This window comes from Lytechinus variegatus, chromosome 9, assembly GCF_018143015.1.
Source record: "Lytechinus variegatus isolate NC3 chromosome 9, Lvar_3.0, whole genome shotgun sequence".
Classification (NCBI taxonomy): domain Eukaryota; kingdom Metazoa; phylum Echinodermata; class Echinoidea; order Temnopleuroida; family Toxopneustidae; genus Lytechinus; species Lytechinus variegatus.
The window spans coordinates 9,522,741-9,529,743 of record NC_054748.1 but is presented as its reverse complement, the minus strand read 5'-3'; positions in this window follow the sequence as shown (position 1 = coordinate 9,529,743).

Sequence of the window (7,003 nt, the reverse complement as noted above, 5' to 3'; positions counted from 1 at the left end):
TAAAAAAGTCTTAATCACAAATTTTAGGTTGTTTTGTACCTCCAAAAAATACTGACATGCAAAAAAATAAGGTCTTCCAAAAAAAATTGGGGGGAGGGTTGGGTCTCAAAAAGTTTCAATTGGGGGGGGGGGGGTGGTTAAACGCATTAACCACCCCCTGCATAGTATGCTATTGAACTGATTGTGTGCATGGCATAGCTAATTCAACTTTTAAAAATTCATAGCACTATTATTCCTTGATGGATTTCTTTAAAACTTCACCAATATTTTTTTTCTAACGTTAGAGTGCGCATCTAACTTTGTTAGATTTGTAGATCTAGTGTTCCTGAGTTTTTCTTCAAACCGACATATCATCAGGGTGAACTTCCCCTTTAATGTGCAACCAAAGTAGGCTTGATACAAAGGACCTACATTTACATCCTTTCCGATAAACAACATATTCTCCAACTAACTGTTAGTAGTGAGCTGAGCCTGGCCTGGGATGCTTAATATTAATAAGACATACATGTACAGTATTAAAGGAGGTAGGACAAAATAAACGAAACAGCATTTCTACTAAAAAGCATAGCAAGATATTTCTCAGAATTCCTGAATAGTGAATAATAAGGCTTAAAGGGGAATCCAACCCAAATAAAAACTTGGTTTTATAAGGAAAAGAAAAATCAGACAAGTTCATAGGTGAAAGTTTGAACAATATTGGACAAACAAAAAGAAAGATATGAATTTTTAAAAGTTGTAAATATTGGTAATCACTATACCCATGGAGATTTCAAATTGGCCGCATATGGGATGTCATAGTGATGTATTAAAGGCAAGGACTACACTTCCATGTACTCCAATACATATTATGGCTAAAATATAATTTTTCCCAAAAGTTGTATTTCAAATTATATTTTCTTTCATGAGGACATTACTGCCCCAGGGGAATGGGTACTTAGGAGAAAACCACAAATCCCTGATGTATGGCCTATGGGAAAGTTGTCCTTGCCCCTTGTCATAATTTACTTACCAAGTTGCCAATTTGAAATCTACATAGTATTAGTGATCTCAATTTTAAAGCAGCTATAACTTTCTTATTGCTTGTCCAATTTCTTTCAAACTTTCACCATTCTGTTTAATTTATTTTTCTCCTTCCCAACACAACATTTTATGGCCAAGGCCATAAAATGTGCCTGGAAATATCATATTAGTCCATCCCAAGTGATACTGTGTGGGCTAGTGGCTAAAAATAGGCATTTTAAAGTGAGATTTATAATGCTGACTTACATTAGACTGTTTGAGCCTCTGTGATGAGCCGTGGAAACATGTCACATTGATAATCAACTTGGCTGCCAGAAAATAATAATAATATGGGTATATTTACCCAGGGAAGCCGCTTCAGTTCCGAAAACTGTTCTCCCAGCGAGCCCTGCTATTATTATTACCCCGGCTTTAGCTGGGCTACCTAGGCGCTCAAAGCATTCAAGGAATTTCTTCCTACCGGGTACCCATTCATCTCACCTGGGTTGAGTGCAGCACAGTGTGGATAAATTTCTTGCTGAAGGAAATTACGCCATGGCTGGGATTCGAACCCACGACCCTCTGTTTCAAAGTCCGAAGACTAATCCATTTGGCCAGAAAATGTGAAGATATACTACATTTACCTGTAACTACATGTACATTGTTCACTCAAATTATAGAAAGAAAATTTGAAGCCAACTCACTCTATGTCTACAGCACAAATCTAGTGTAGAAATGCCATGTTGTACATGTATGATATTTTTATCTCAGAAAAAGTTAATCTTGTGACCATTCTTGCTCTACACTAAGAGTGCAAGTTTTTAAAACATTTATTTTGAATATGCAAAATAATGCATATTAAATGGTCAAAATTTGCATACATTTTTCCACCCAAAATTTTGAAGACTTAATTACAAAAGTGATTACATCGAGATACTGATAAAATGTGTATGTCATGACCATTCATTTTGAAGCTTATGGGATTCTCTACATTTTTAAAGTATGTTTGTTTGTTTCTACATTCACCTTGAATAGGCAAATTAATTAATGCATTTAATGTGGTGCAATTGGCATAATTTTTGTCAAACTTAATGAAGATTTTCTCAGTGATGAGGGGGTCAGATTCGAGCTGTAGATCTACATGTAAGCCCTCAAAGATACCTCAAATTAAGCTTAAAATTACTTCTATTTTCAGTTTAATATTTCAATGAAAATCATAAGAAAAAAAATAGAATTTTGGGGGAAAAATAAAGTTCATCATCTTCTTAGCTTTGTTTGAAGCCATCTTGCAGCCTATATCACACTCTTCGTCCCACACAATGCATGATTGTTGTTGAATGTTGACCCTGCAAAACCTGGAAGTTCAAGCAATGTTTTTCGTGTTACCGTAAACATGCTCTGCAGCGTGATGATATGCCCAATATACGTCATAGAAAACCTGGGGGGTTTGTTTACTGAAAATGACCATAGTTCGACAAATCAACTTTATCACAAAAGTTAAGTTTTTCTTCTGTATTATATTTTAATTTAATACTTTGTACATCGCGTTTTATAGCCTCTAACTGAAGGCAAATTAGAGGGGCCGCAGTTGGGAATTTTCGTGTTGTCAGAAGCGAGAGTATTCCGCGGCCATTGTGGCATCACAGCCATCATTTTCTCGTGCCATTGCCTTACCTAACATATCAACACACAAAAATAGGTATCCACATAGGTAAAGTCAACAATCCTTTTTTTTTTAAAAGAATGTTTTTGTTTAGCATGAACAGGACTTGAGCATAAAGGTGGTTTCAGACCGCCTCGAAGTTCGTCAGTTCCAGGTATTCTCTGATCGGGAAATTTACCCCGATCAGAAAATACCAGATATTTTGGTAATGTGAAAGCAAACTACGCGTAATTTCCCCGAAAGAAAATACCCGCTAAATAGTAGGTACTTGGCGAAATTACAAGAACTTTCGCGGGGATTTTTCCAAGGTCGCAGGTACTTTGGCGATGTGAAAGCAATTTACGGGAACTTTTTATCCCAGCGTGTCGTTGGGCGCGGGAGCTGTGGGGCTAGTGATTTTGAATCTCGCGCCTTGCCTGTTTATCAGACCATACTGCGCATGCTCGTAACTTCAGGAACTCATCCCCAAGGGTATGGTTCAGGGCGGTGTGAATGCAGGAATGAATTAATGGGTATTTTTAGCCTAAAAAAGTTCTCGTAATTTAACGGGGATTCTTGTGATCGAGGCGGTTTGAAACCACCTTAAGTAACACTCTGAATTAGACCAAAAGCTTCGGTCTCTGTTATATTGGTTGTACCGCTGAACTCCGTTGGCTCCACTCACCAATTACAGAGACCAAAGTTCTAACTCGATCTGTACAGGGATTCAATGGCCCTATGTTTATGTATTAAGTTCGGATGAACTGGGGAAGTGGGAGTTGCGCAACAGCTGAAGAAAGTCACTGTTTTTGTCATTTTGTTTATTTTTCCCCTTTTTGGTGCATTTCATGCCAAAATGGAATAATAATCTTTAATTATTTTGTCAGTTCTTTTTATTTGTTATGAAATTAAATAAATGAGCCCCAGCGGAATGATTTTGCATTGTTTACTCCCTAATGAATGGCGACTGCACGATCACGAGCCGTCTGTGTATGTGTACAAGTATAACAAGGAGAATTTTTTTTATTATTTAAAAATGTTTAAAAACTCCTTGTTGAAACAGACTGCTGCTACATGTAACTGTCTAACTCCAGCTCCAGACCATGAACTCTGAGCTGCGTCGCGCTGTCTCCCCAATTCTAATTCAATCTGACTGATACACAAGTGCGAGCAGGCCTAACCCCAAATTAATAGTTTTTGGCAGGAATATCCAAACCAACAGTAGGCCTATGCTATGACAGTAGGCCCATGCTATGGCAGTCACAATCACAGTCACACACACAACAATCAGTCAACAGCGCACAGGCCAAGTGGATCGTGGAGAACGCCCAAAACATCTGCGTGTAAAGTCAATACAAAATCCATGGCATCAAAATCGTTATCATCCACACAACAAATTACTCACCGGTTTGACCCTTTCCAAGGGTTTTCTCCAATTTATATGGTCCGACATATTGTGTATCTCCACTTGACATTGTGATTTCTTAATGGATTCAAATATTGACGACCTCACTTGTGCGAAAATTCGACAAACAGGTTGCTTTTCGGCGGTATTGTATACATTAGCAGTCTACATTTTCCTTTCTCTTGCCCAGACACTTTCATCACACAAGCACTAGATGGCGCTATAACTTTCTCTGACAACAACAGTTGGCAAATTTTTATTCAGGTTGGCCTAGGACTTTTAAAAAAGTATTAAACAAATATTTTTTTCAGGTCATATTCTTTTTTTCCCTGAATATGATCAGTCTTTGTGTTTTAAATGAAGAATGAAAATATTAATATTTGAGGTAGCTTTATTTGGTATTGATTTTATTTATAATCAAATACATGCATTTAATCCATCGTACTATACTCTCTGCTTTTTAATCGACTCACTTTGTTATCCTGAGCATTTCACGAGAACATCGTTGTATATTGCCTATTCGTTGGAAAAAAAATCTTTGTTTTTTGGAACACCTATTGAGGCAAAAGGCATTTCTATTATACAGTACAGCCACTTTGATTGCTTTGAAAGCACTTGGAGAGAAAAGACTAGGCTTTGTTCTACCAGCTACATCCAAAGAAGTGGCTCATCGAAGCTTACCCCTCTCGGGGGGGGGGGTTAATATTGCATATTTATTTGAAAATTGACAATTTTGAACTCAACATTGAGGCCAAAGAGCATTTGATTTGAAACCACTTAGGAAAGAGTAGAGTTTGTTCTACCAGCTACATATAAATAAACACTGGCGCATCGAACCCTAGCCCTCTCAGGGGCTATCTAAGTTACCCCCCCCCCCTCTATATCATGTATACTGCCGATTTATTGAATATTTCACCATTTTGGATCACCCATTTAGGCAAAAGCGCGCTCCTACTATAGTACAGCCAATTTTATTTTCTTGCAATGACTTGGAGAAGAAATAGTAGGCTTTGCTCTTTCAGCTACATATAAATAAGTGTTGGCAAGTCGAAGCCTATTTCCTTCAGGCGGCTGTAGAAGTTACCCCACTAGTTTCGGTATTTGACTATTTCTTGAAGTCACCATTTGGAGCCCCCATTGAAGCAAACAGGTGTCTCTGATATACAGTGCGTCCCAGAAAAAACGAAACCGAGATTTAGTGAAGATTTATCATAACTTAATCATAAATAAAATAGAAAAATTACCTATACCAACGTAAAGCTTGGAATCTCCTCATTCATCTGGTACTATTTAGATTGTTCTTCATTCACGCATGAGTGAGCGAAAACAATTCAACAAAAGGATGCCAAAAACTCATTTGGAAGGGTGTATCTTAATCTCAAAAAGAAAGTCGCATGACTGCTCTTTTATTTGAAACCTTAATCACAAAAAAAATGGTCAAGAAGTAAAAAAGCTATGATCCCTCGAAACAATATGCTTGTATTTCCATAATTTAAAGGGGAATCCAGCCTTGGCCATAAAATGTTGTGTTGGGAAAGAGAAAAATAGATTAAACAGAATGGTGAAAGTTTGAAAGAAATCGGACAAGCAATAAGAAAGTTATATAGCTGCTTTAAAATGGAGATTACTAATATGTAGATTTCAAATTGGCAACTGGGTAAGTAAATTATGACAAGGGGCAAGGACAACTTTCCCATAGGCCATGTACTTAATTATCAGGGATTTGTGGTTTTCTCCTAAGTACCAATTCCCCTGGGGAAGTAATCTAAATATAACCCAGGTAGTATGTTGTTTTGTGTCCTCATGAAAGAAAAATTCAATTTGAAATAAAACTTTGGGACAAAATGACATTTTAGCCATAATGTATTGGAGTACATGGAAGAGTAGTCCTTGCCTTACATCACTATGAAATCCCATGTGCGGCCAATTTGAAGTCTCCATGGGTATAGTGATTACCAATATTTACAACATTTTAAAAATTCATAACTTTCTTGTTGTTTGTCCGATATTGTTCAAACTTTCACCTATCAACTTGTCTGACATTTCTTTTCCTTATAAAAACAAGTTTTTATTTGGGTTGGATTCCCCTTTAATTAAATAAACGTGTTTTTACCAGTTTCCAAGCTATTGCACGGTAACAAAACGGTTAATGCATGGCTGATCGTCAACAAAACGGAGTGTCAAGTGAGTTTGAACGCTAGCCTGTAAAACCTCTTCATTTTATGAAATTAGTGAAATTCAAGCCTTATGTCAAATATCCAGAACTTTGTTATTCATTGACCATTTTTTGTAATTGGGTATCAAATTAAAGAGCAGATATTGAACTTTTTAAAAATGTGGTTTTCTTTTAAAAACCCAGATACGACCCGCCAAGTGACTTTTTGGAATCTCCTATTCAAATTGTTTTTGCTCACTCATGCGTGAATGAGAAATAATTAAAGTAATTCCAGATGAAAGAGGAGATTCTAAGCTTTCAAATCGTAGGTCATTTGTCTATTGTATTAGTGATTAAGTTATGATAAATCATTGATAAATCTTTGTTTCGTTTTTTGCGGGACGCACTGTATAGTTCTGCCACTTTTATCGACTTGAAACCACTTATAGAAGAAAGAATTATAGGCTTTGCTCTATTAGCTACATAATTTTATGCTGGCAAATAAAAGTCTACCCCTTCTTGGGGCTGTCGAAATCAGCTCACTCACCCCTTTGCGTCATTGCCTATTGGAAATTCACTATTTTTAAGCCCCCGTTGAGGTAAAAAAAAAAAAGCAGCATCTGATATATATTTCTGCGACTTTTACTGCCTTGAAACCAATTAAGGAGGAAAGAATGTGCTTTGCTCTATAAAGAAGTGCTGGCACATTGAAGCTTACCGATCTGGGCTGCTGTGAAATTACCCCACCCCTCTTGCATTATTGCCTAATTATTTGAAAATTCACAATATTTAGCCCCCAGTG